Genomic DNA, 12,338 nt, shown 5'->3' with positions numbered 1-12,338 from the left:
CTGCAAAATAGGATTGAGAACAGGACAGAAGATCCTAATTTTACTTATGTTTCTTTTTAGGTTTTGGCTTTTTTGTAGATTTTTCTCAAGAGCGTGTTTACTGAAAATACAGCATAAGCTAGAGCTAAGAGAGAAGTCCTTAGGTTCCTGTCCTTTTTCCATGTATTCTGCTTGTGGTTTACAGGAGCTGCATCTGGCTCAGGAAGCCTTCATAGATGAAAATAGCTTGAGACTGGCCAAGTATGGAGAGAAATGTCATGGGCACTTACCTGTTCTTACTCTTCTCTAGACATCTGCTTATGGATGGTGTTGGAGACTTTGCTACCGGGCAGTTGTCTGACACAGAATGGACTTCCCTATCTACCACCTGATGGCCTTTATTTCTTTGAATATAGAGGACAGGCCCTGAGCAACCTGATCTAGTTGGAGATATCCCTGTTCCGTGCAGGGGAGTTGGACTAGATGACCTTTGAAGGTCCCTTCCAGCCCTAACCATTCTATGATTCTATGACAGGGGCTGCTCTCCAGCACTGCTTCTAGACGTGACTCACGCATGAGGGTCGCTGCAATGGCACATCCCTGGTGACCAAGTGGAAACCCACTTTCTAGGGAACCAAGCACTAAGGGAGAAGGTGTATGTGAGGTTCAGCTGTTGGCAATTAATTTTGTTTGATCTTCAAAGGGAAAACGAATTAAATAGCTTCAGTAGCTGTGATAGCTTCAGTCTGTCAAGAGGAAGGGTGTGACAGGAGCATTTCATGGCATCATCTGACTGACAGTATGCTGGCCAAATCTAATCATTGCAACTAGGGTTTGGCTCAGGCAGTGAGAGCATACTCTTAGGAGTTTATTCTGCAGTCATCAACTGGCTACAGAGAAATTTGACCCTTGTGCTTTTATTTTTTCTTGCCTGTGTCCCAAAGGTTTAGATACTGTTTGACACCCTGGGCACGTAGCACTGGCTCTGTGGAAACTACAGGTAGAGGTTTAGAGCTTTATGTTCATGGTTGCCTGTGCTAGCAAACAGATGTGGTGCAGCTGAAACTGACAATGCTGCATTGCCTGAAGATTCAGAAATGTGAGTGTTTGCTGGTTCCTGGCTACCCATGTGTATTTTGCTCCTCATCCCACTTGAGAGAAAGGCTATTGCCTCAGCTTTGTTTCTGGGTGATAGTATATATTTCCTTTTTCTCACAGAAGTCACAGGAATCTCTGTGTTCAGAGGTAAGGTGGAGTCTGGTTGGTTGTCTCGTCAAGTCACAGATTAACCTGTGTACTGCACACATGAGTGAATGTGTATCACAGCTCATCCTCTCCTTTTGAAGCAGTCATAGCAAGTAGTGAGAGGCAACAACAACACATCAGTGGTTAAATTGACATTCAGTGAATATGAACAAAGTTTTGGAAGGAGAGGAGAACAAGAGAAGGACGGGAGATTTCCTTTTTCACTGTTTTCTCAGTTCCTCCATTGAAAACTCAGGCATCACTTTTTTTTTTTCCCCATAACTCCTCTTACTGTTCTTTATCTGCAGACCCTCTCACCTCCTTTAAGGCTCCATTTTTATAATATAAAAATTAATAGATCTGAAAAGGGTGTGGATCTGAAGTGGAAGAGGTAGTACGTGCCTCATGCTAATGGAAGGTGGCATGGCTTGCTGTTGAAAACAGCCTCCCCAGGAATAGAAAAAGGGCTCAGGTGTGTGAGGTGTCCATCCTGCTGGGTATCCCAGCTGCTGCACCCATCCTGTCCTGACAGTAAGGGCAGAAGAGCTGGTAGCACAACCAGTCATGCTGTCAAAGAAATAAAAGAATTTGGGGACTCCCATAAAACCCATAAGCAGGTAAATAAATGTTTTATAAATATACTTCTGTGACAATCAAAATAATTAAATCCAAAGTTTTTTTCTGTTACATGTTGGAGTTTTTTGCTGTGTGTTGGTGTATTTATTTTGATCAAATTATTTTGAAACCTCAAACTACTGTTCATTTTAAACAGATCCTGTTCTCTAAATATTGATCCTGTAGAGGCTAAGTTAAATAATGATAACAGCAATAGAAATTCCTTTTGACCTAGCTGTTGACATTAACGACTAGTGACAATTTCCTTTTCCTAAATATGCAATCTGAGTTAAATGTGCTTTGCTACCCATGTGCTGCTGTATATCTGGAGTAATTTGTGTTTATTTAAGTCTGCAAGATAGGCAACTTCTGCAAGGACCATCTTCTTGCTGTACATTGTTCTGGGTTAAACAGCTATGTGTTGAAATAATGTGCGGGTAGTACGAAATGCTTTAATTCTGTGTCTGATTTCACATTCTACCTAGAATTAGCTAGCTAGTACATTTGTAGAGGGATGAAATTCATGGAAAAAAAGCCCATTGTGCTTCTCAAAAAATATTTATATAATACATCCCAGTTCCACCATTTTTTTCCAGTTAAAATTAAAACATGGAAAAAATATTATGAAAAATAATTGACTTTCAGTTTTGTTCTTTTCATGATAAAATATTTTAATAGAAAATCAGCTTTCATTTTGAAATTTCTTTAATGATATTTAAGAGTAAATGCTTTCCTTTTTCAAATATTTGACAGTAGCCATTTCTTTTTTTCCAAACAAAATGTTTTTGGTAATCTGTTGATAGTTTGTTTTTGCACTCACATTTTTGACAATTCCATGTGGTGGTCATATTTAAATGAAAAGTTGGAAGAACGAGGGCAGAAGAGAGAAGGGATATTACTTTTGCTTTTCTCTAAATTTCCTCTTCCAAACATGTAGTCCATACCTTTTTCATCTATCTTCCCTCTTCTCTCTCTTTTTTTGTTCACCTCTATCCCACTTCAGATCATAAAAAGAAATAATTACTTGTACAGGTCTGTTTTCCCTTGACTTCACTAAGCCTTTTTCAAGAGTAGCTACAAAATTGAAACTAGCTCTGTTATTAAATTGTGCTACTAATATAAAAGGGTAAGTAATCAAATGTGATTGTTATTTGATTTTCAACTGAAAAATACTTGTGTTAACAAAAACCCTAGGTTTTCTGTTACTAATTCAGTGGCTTGTGTGGGTTAGTATCCTTGTTGTTTAACTGAGAATTCTGATGCCTACTCTAATTAAGATTTGTTATGATATCTCTTATAACATATTTTTATAATTTTCTTATCACTTACAAACCTTTCATCTTTTAGGTTATAATTTCCTCTATTTGATCCCAAGGAATAGATGACTTTTCTATTTTCTTTCTTCCTTTCTTGTTAGAAAAGTAGAGGAAACATATATTTGTTCATTGTATTTTGTTATGATAGCCAAAAACCTGATATTTTAATTATAATAAATAGACCTTCAAATTCTGCCTGCTGTATCTGAGGAAGAAATTTTTTAAGGTAAAAGATTACAATCTAGTCTCCACCAGTGACATTCTTTGCATATACTTTTCGAATTGGCTTTGCTTAGGCTATCTGGTAGATCTTAGAAAATTGCGCAGTAACACACATTGGATTTTCCACCAAGGTCTTTCTGTATGTTTATAACTATATGAAAACAAGATCAATTTAATCTATGCCTAGTTGCGTACTCAGATTTTGAAGTACTAAAAATCACTAGTGTCTAACTAGGTAGGCCTCTGGGATTTTTCCATTAGTGGTAAAGTGGTTTCTCTAAATCAAATAGGACTCTATATCCTGGAACATCAGTTTGACACTATGAAAAGTTTTCAGTTTATGCCTAATCAGGTTTCTGTGAAAGACCATGAAATTCATTATGGTTTGAATTAAAGTCTTGGCACTAACGAAAATAATATTTCGTAGCTGGACACTTCAGAATTGAAACCCATACAATGTAAACCATGCTGATTCACCTACTGCAGGTACCTGTGCTAAAACCAATACATATTTCTGATTTGCTATTAGGCACTAACAGTCTTAGTGTTAGGGAACAGAAAAATGCATGTAAAGAGCTTCTGGCTACTCTTGAGGCCATTGTAAAGACCAACGAAGGAGAGGGGAATCTGTCCACTGACTTGAATGGACCTTGTCTCTCTTAATGCTCAACAGCTGTAACAAGGAAATTAATTTGTTTAACCTTTTGATTTAACCCATTTCTAATATTATGTTTCTAGGAATTAATTTGTTCATATAAATCCTGACCTTTTTTGAACAGATGGTGATAATGATGACAATGAGATTGTTATTGCACGGCATATGGGAAATGTGAGACTCAAATAATGTATTTGATTGCTAGTGATCAAGAACCTAATTTCATCACCAGGATGTTTTATTTGAATAAATCTATTGCAGCTGAAGTTTTCTGTAAAAGTTTCGATGCTCTTTTCCCCGACTAGGATTCTAGATATGTAGTTGTTTGGTGTATACTCTTGATAATCTTTTTCTGAACATATATTTTTAGTGCTGATTAAAGGCTAAATTCTAGTTGTATAGAGCCTAAATTCATCAATAATATTAGGTGACAGAAAAGTAGTGGGTAGCGTCCTTCTGTATTAAAGAGATTGAATTTGCATGAGTTACCACAGCAAAATATCTCATGGAATTGTATTGTATCGGAATAACTCAAAGTTAAAGTCTCAGTTACATTCAAAACACTTACAGCACATGCATCTTTTTACATTGTTTAACTTGTTTAAATTGAAAAATAACCTGGTAGCAACCTTCAAAAATAATATAAATTGTAGATCTAGTCTTTGCCACAATTTGGTGGAATAAACTGTAGTTGTAACATACTGATGGCTGATACAACAGGCAGAGGATAATACTATATAACCCAACATTTCCCACCTTTTTGGTATTTATCTTAGCAGAAATGAGAATGGCATAAACCTGGCTTGTCTATTGAGAATACTAACTCAAAGGTGGTGGCAAAGCTATTGTCTTCGATGTGTGAAGTATTATTATGTATGTAAAAAGATTAAAATGTGTCTTATTTGCATTCTCTTCTTACTTACAACACAAAATTACTCAGTTTGTGTTTATATTAGGGATTGTTTTATCTCATCAGGATGAGAATTTAGAATGAATTTGAAACAAGGAAAAAGAAGTCTTCAGTATAAGCAGTCATCCCTAGAGTAGGAGGGTTAGGTTTTATTCCTCCACTAGAACAGATGGGATAATTTTTTCCCAGGAGGAAAGGGATATGGTCTTTTAATATTATATTGCTACTTGGTATCTTCAGTCATAGAAGGTCGCTAAATGGGTTTAAATATCTCGCATGAAGATGGTGTTTCCCAAGAGAACAGTTTGAGAGTAACATATGTATGTTAGTGTTTAGATTAGACATATCACCACATACGAGTAAATTTGCAGAGATGTGTGTGGTGAATTTAAATAAATTAGGGCGGCCATCTATTACAGAGGATTATCTTTAGGCTCTTAAAGGCCAATTTTAGCACCAGGATTACTATGGTTTGTTCAAATGGCTGTAGATTAGTTATATGCAGAAGAGATTAAAGAAGAGTGATATAATTTACTCGTTTCTCTGCTAGTTAAGACTAAAATGTACAGTAGATTTCTGCACCTTTTTTTTAAAAAAAGTGGTTTTAAACTAAGTGCATAAAGAAGGATGAACATGTTTTTAATCTACTTCTATATATTTGTACCTAAGTTTCCCACTAACTTTACAGAAAACTGTTCTTTTAGGATATATGGAAACTTGGTGATAACAGCAAGATATAAATTTTTTGGGGGCGGTGAAGAAAACTTGCCTGAGGATGTTTTAGCGTTGTGAATAGAAAGAAGTCCAAATACTGTGTTTAAAAACAGATGTTAAATAACCTCCTGGCCCTGCTATTTTGCTTGTTAAGTATTCTATTAATTTATGAAGAGACTTTCAGAAAATTGGTTCAATCTAGTCATACCTCTGGGACATAAGTGAGCTCATAGTTTGAAAAAAATGACTTGGTTTCTTCTGGCTCAAGAATTGAACTACCTACCAAGAAAGTAAAATAGGGATATGTGTTTCTAGCAATTGGTAAAAGTTTTCTGCATGCTATTTTTGATAATATTCTTTAACTATCTATTGATTTTTTTTTTTTTGAAAATCAGAATGTACTATCAGGGCATGTCAACATATTAATGTTCATCCCTATTATACTCTCAGTAGAAATTTTATAAACTAAGAGATGTGTATTGGATGATATTTGAGTAAATGAGTTGAGTACTAGAATGCAGTATTTGTCAAATTGCTCATTTGATGAATGGCTATTTAAGCAACGCACTACTGTGTATATACATCAGTTTTAAGAAAAATGGGGGAAGCAGGAACGAAGAATAACACAGACCTGATGCCCTGGTTCCAGCTGTGTAAACAGATGTTCTACTCTTTTCCAAGTATTTCTCACTCTGTATTAAGCTCCAGGGTTGGCACCCTTTCTATTTTTACCTAAGGCTCTTCCCTCTGTCTGGTAGATGGTGTACTTCCTTCTTGCCATGCTTTTCCTCTGCAAGGGTGTGTTTCTTTCCCTGCTCTGGCATTCGTCTAACCATTCAATTCACTTTGCCTATAGGTTTGTTTTCCATTTGATTACATTTCCATCCCATTAAGTGATCTAAGGTGGAAAATTGTAGCATAAGTCCTGCCTCATGTGTTTTGCAGCTTTCATAATTTCAAACTGAAAAACGAACTGTGGGAAAATATGACACAAAATATATAAAACAAGCTATGTGTTTGGCCACAGAGGGGATGCTGAGATGATTTGCAGTGTGTTTGGTAGTCTGAGGAAGGTATTAGCACTTATCTCGGCCTTCTCTGAAATAAGGTAAAGCATGCCATTGTTACATTTAAAATTGATCCAAGAGATGATTTTTCATCCAGGATGCTTAAATCAATGAACAGGATGTAGCTGAAGCCAATTTTCTTAGGCATTTTTTTAAGAGCTATGACAAAATCCACTGTTTTGTGTACTCATTTCAGTGCCCCAGTACATCTCTTACTGTAATCAATAGGAAGCTTCCATTGGCTTCAGTTCTGCTACATTGTCTGTAAAATGGCACAATTTAAGTGAAGCAGAGCTTTTCTTAAGAGCACAGTGATAAAAATCGTGTACCTGGTAGAATACTTGGAAGTATGTACACAGTAATATGCACTATGGATCTCAAAATGTATTTTTTTCCAGAAAAAAAAAAGCTCCAAATATTTCAAGTTTACTAGTTTTGGAAGGATTTCCTTTAAATAATCAATGGCAACAGCTCTGGCGTATTATTCTATTCTACTACTTTGAGGCAAAGCTCATGCTTCCTTTCACAAGTGTTATTAACAACAGGGAAGATACAAAGAGCCTTTTTATGCTACCATGTTTACATCAACTAGTACTTCACTTTCTCAAAAATTCAGTGTAAGTATTGGGATATCTTGTAGAATAAAATAGATATTCATTTTGGAATATTGAAGTATGTGTCTGGATTGAAGATATCTGATTATGTATATATTTTAATAAATATGTACCTTTTTTTGGAAAATTAATCTGAGATTTTAATATTAACAAAAATTATATTTGTGGGTTTTTTTAATGACAGGAGAATAATTTGGTTTCTAGACTCCTCTTGTATTATCTTCATTTTTCTTGCACAGTGGGAGTCTGCTGTGCAGGATTTTGCATTGCATTCTCTACTCCTGTGTTTATCCAAAAGCCCTTGTGAGCCATTTGCATTGAAAGGGTGGGCATTTCAATATTTTGCCTTATAACTTCAAGGTGATGTTGATTGCATTTAAGGATTAGAACAAGAAAGTATTTCCTGCCCTTGTCCTGTTAACATATGCATCATATTTCTCTTTTCCTTGACCATGGTCTCCTTCATACTGCTGTTTGCATCTTTCGGTAAAGCCGCCTTCTACAATGCCTGTCCTGACATTCACAAGAAACAAGGAAATGCTTGACATTTTATAGAACATAAAACTGTAATAATCTAATTTCAAATAAACCAGTAAATGATGAAAAAGTTAACTGTTACAAAAGTTAAAATGTATTTCCTGTAATCCTAACAACAATATTTTGCTGGAACTTATTTTCTGCAAGGTTTACAAAACTGGAATAACTGCTCTTCTAACAGGGATAATTAAACAACAACCTTGAAATCAGACTAGATAGTATTGTTGTACAGAACTTGCATTTGGTCACTAATTCATCTGTTCAGCTTTTGCCTAGGATTCTTTCAATCTTCTCTTTATTTGTGATTGTAGATTTACGGTGCATGTTTTACTAGTGTATAGGTCTGCAACCGTGTTTTTAACTTGTGAAAGAATTGAAAGCAATCTTCAAAACGTGTTTACTGCTCTCCCAATTATCTTAAGAGCGTATGCTTTTAAAAAAATTACTTCCTCTCTTGAAACAAACTGCTAAAAACCTTAACCTGAAGATGAAAATGGTTGCAGCGGTGGGAGTTTATTTTCAAACTGCAATAGGTTTATTTTTAAATTTAATAGATCCTATATTCTTTTAAGGCCCGGCAATTTGTTGAGATTTATTAGAGCACTTACCAGGTTTAGTTACGTACAGACACGGACTGAGATTTATAGCAGAGAACATTTCCCGTGTGTCGAAAAGGTGGCCGATGCCGGGCTGCAAGGTTCAAGGCATTGCCCGTTTTTCAGTCCAGGCTCGGTTCCAATTTAAATTTATCACCTTTGGCTGCTAAGGGCGTGTTATTGTGCCCGTGATACGGCTTTTCTTGCAAATGTGCTTCTGGTTCAGCTTCCTTGCTCCCGAGACTTTTTCTATTTTGGTTCCTTGTGTCATGTGATTCCCCTGGCCAGTGAGAGCCCCGCAGAGGGAATGGCAACAGCCTGCTGGGATCAATGTAAGTCAGAAAAAACTCTTGGTTTTTTGCAGTTTCTGTCCCTCACACTCAATTTTAAACGCTGCTTTTAAGCCGAACCTTTGCTAGTCACACCTAGTAATACCTGTGGATATGCTTAGAAGTTAAGGTTTTTTGGTTTGATCTATTTTTTACTCTTTCTAACGTTACTTTTTCCTACTATGTTCTTTTTTCCTGCGTCCTGCAATGTACCCGAGAAGACTAAAAAAGCAACAGAAAACAAGCCAAATGCATTCCAAATATTGCCTGAAGTGCGTTTTAAGTTTAATAAGGATTATTTCAGGTGTAGCAGTGCTTTGTTTAACATGTGCTATAGACAGTGTCAAAAATCCTATGCTGCAGTTGAGAAGGAATGATGTGACCCCCCCCCCCCCCCCCTTAGCCAAAATCGATCGTTTAGTTAGAAGAACAATAGTAAACAAAATGATCGGAAGCCACATGCTCGTGCCTTGGCCAATTGGCTGAGACATAATGGTGAAAGGGCTTAAGTCAGTTAAAGGGCAGTCGTGTACGGGAGGTAAGGTATCACTTTTTTCTGGTATGAATGAAATACTGTATTTCGATCTCAGCTGATGCTAAGTCATACTTTACTATATGAGAAATCATGTATTTGGTGAGATTTGTCATTTTCTTGTTACCGTAGAGGCTTTTCCTGGACCAAAGTGAGACTCTTGTCTTTCTATGTTTTAAGACAGTATCCAAACTCAGAAGGTAAAATTTACCTGCTAATTACTACTAAGTACTGGCTTTGTCTAATTTTACCATATTATTTGTTTTTCCTTGGATAAATATGATTTCCCAGAAATCCTTCTCCGCCGTAGTGGGATATAGGCATCCTTTACTTCTTTTCTACTTAATTCTTTTAGGTTTTTGTTTTGATTTGGTTTGTTTTTCTTTTATTTTGTTTTCTTCCAAATTACATGTGCTTTCTTTGGAGTTTACTTTTAAATTTGAAAAGCTTATTATAAATCAAATCCCTAAGTGATATGCTTTGATATATAAAAGTTTTAGAACAAGTGTCTGTGAAAAAGACATGATGAAATAATCTGTAATCTCCTGATTTCCCTTCATGGTCTGTAGCCTGGTCCCCATATTGCATCTCTTGGAGGTGCAGAGGCCATTACTGCACATTTCTTTATTTTCTCTGTGTTGCTGATGTATACTGTAATGACCAGACACTAGATAAAGGACTGCTTGAAATCTTTCTCGCCTCCCTCCCCAAAAAATCTGTTTTAAAAGAGAAATTTCACTTAATGAATACACTGAAGTACAAAGACCAGTGAAGTACGTTAATTTTTCAATGCAGTTCCTCTCATTGTCATAGGTGCTGAAAAAAAATTATGTCCCAGATTCTGTTGATTGAATTTCTTGCAGTGTTCAGAAGCACAACAGCATCTATATGTGAATGTCTGACTCGGAAACTGAAAACAATTAGAAAAAGCCATCATTGTTATGCAAACTGGATAAAACGTTGGAGCCTATCTTACAGATATTTTTGTTTAAAAGTTTGCATTGTTAGTTTGTTGATAAAGCTTTGCATGGGCAGGAGAGTTTATACTGCTTTAGAAAAAGATGTGTATTCATTAGATGATAAAGCAAGTTCTAATCCAGTATTGCCTGTTTGCCTTTGCTTCGTGAGTTTGCACAGTACCAACATGCACATAAGGGCAATTTTGTGACTGTCTCAGAGCTGGATTCCCTGAGGCTTCCCACAGCTTAATGCTGAGGCTTGTGAACACAAGTCCTCAGCTTAAGAAATGTGTCAATCTCTGTGGTAACCAGAGAAATTGCAATCAGTAAAATATAATGAGTTAAATTGGAGGATATGTGTTATCACTTCTTCTCTTATATGTTTTACCTACTGGTTTATTTACTTAACTTCATTCATGCTCATCTGTCTGTTTCTGAAAAGGAACATAAGAAAACATTAAAAAAAAAATAAAGGGAGGGGAAAAAAAAAAGAAAAATATTCCAACAACCTTTTTTTCACTGTGAGCGCAAACAGTGGCACAGGTTGCCCAGAGAGGTTGTGGAGTGTCTTATCCTTGGAGACATCCAGAACCCAAGCGGATGCAGCCCTGAGCAGCCTGCTGTGGGTGACCCTGCCGCAAGCAGGTGGGCTCCGCTACCTGAGGGGGACCCTGAGGTCTTTCCCAGCCACAGCGATCCAGTGAGTCTCTGAGAATTTCCCCCCGTAATTTGCGGGGGGTAGACAGCACTGTTACTTCAGAGGGAGATCAGAAGCCACGTGTGGATTTTAATCTTAGACTGTCACTCTCGTATTTTAGACCTTGTCATTTTGCTGCCTCAGCTCAGTCATTAATCATTCATTTGAAGCGATGGCCGTGCATGTCTTGCTGGCACTGCGTTGAAATGTCACTGATGAGTGAGCGGCTGAGGACAGTGAGCAGGGTTTCTCTTTCTCCTCTTCCTCGCAGCTATCCCAAGCTACTTGTGACAGCAGTTTCTTATCCCATGTCTTTTTTTGTGCTGCTTCCTCAGGCACCATGGTGGTGGAGGAGACACTGATGGAAAGAGAATGAGAAAGTTAAGAGTAAAATTAGTGAGAGTACTGTGGGAAAAGTGTAAGTAGAAAGTGAAGGACCAGAGCCAGTGTGAACTGGGCTCCTGCACGTGTCTTGCTACTCTACTCGAATCTCACTGTGAGGTCTCGAAATGATGAGGAAGGAGCAGAGGAGCTTGCAAAGGCCACGCCAGGGTGTGTGGAAGGGTAGGAGGAGGAAGCAAGCCTCATGGGAGCCCTTGGAGGCTACGGAAAAAAACTAAGCACCAGTCCCATATACTGTACATGGAGTTGTACTTTAGAGGCCTGGTGAATGGGGCGGGGAAACATGAGATCATTTGGTAGTAAATGAATGTACAAAAATAATGAAAAGTGAAACCAAAAATTTAAATTTTTATATCTCTCTATATATGCATAAACGTAAAACGCACTTGCCAAACTTTAAAGCGTAGAGAGTTAATTTAATACCTTTCATACTAACATACAAATATAAATTTCAAATAAAATTGCAAAAGGTCATAACTTGACTTGTGTTTAGGAAAGATGATTTTAAGTCTTTCTGCCATAATGCTGTAGGTGATGATTTTACTTAAAAATATTTTATCTTGATGAGACAAGAATGCTTGCCCTGGAAGCTATTGCCAACACAAACCCAAACAGTTACGACTGTGGATAAGTTCAGACTGGAGCTGGAAATGCAGTCAGGTTCAGCCTTCCAGGGGAGGGGTAGGCTGGGACATGCCCTGCCTACAAGAGGCACAGTGAGTTGGCTGCAGGAGGTGAAGGCTTGGTTGGAAGAAATACACTCAGTGACTCAGAAAGCCGTTTCCATTTCTGACTAGATAGTATAATTCGAATTTAAACACAGTATTTTATCCAGAAGAAGACACAGTTTAAAAATATGACCATATGTTTTCTCACCAAATTTTTTTTTTTAAATTTTTTAACTTTTTGGAGTGCAACACTGCAGAGGAATGTGGAAGAAATTCTTGCA

The 12,338-nt window shown here is 37.1% G+C and overlaps 1 protein-coding gene across 1 annotated transcript in view; it reads left to right on the top strand.

The window, feature by feature from the left end:
* Positions 1 to 8,787: 8,787 nt before the first annotated feature.
* ESR1 (estrogen receptor 1) overlaps positions 8,788 to 12,338 on the top strand; it is a 162,890-nt gene continuing 159,339 nt past the window's right edge. Inside the window, 1 exon segment of the mRNA XM_086631478.1 lies at positions 8,788 to 8,802. The gene's annotated coding sequence lies outside the window, so the exon portion shown is untranslated.

The sequence above is a fragment of the Tauraco erythrolophus genome, chromosome 2 (genome assembly GCF_009769465.1).
Source record: "Tauraco erythrolophus isolate bTauEry1 chromosome 2, bTauEry1.pri, whole genome shotgun sequence".
Classification (NCBI taxonomy): domain Eukaryota; kingdom Metazoa; phylum Chordata; class Aves; order Musophagiformes; family Musophagidae; genus Tauraco; species Tauraco erythrolophus.
Note: the sequence above shows the minus strand (reverse complement) of the source record. Positions and strands in the feature narration are given on the sequence as shown.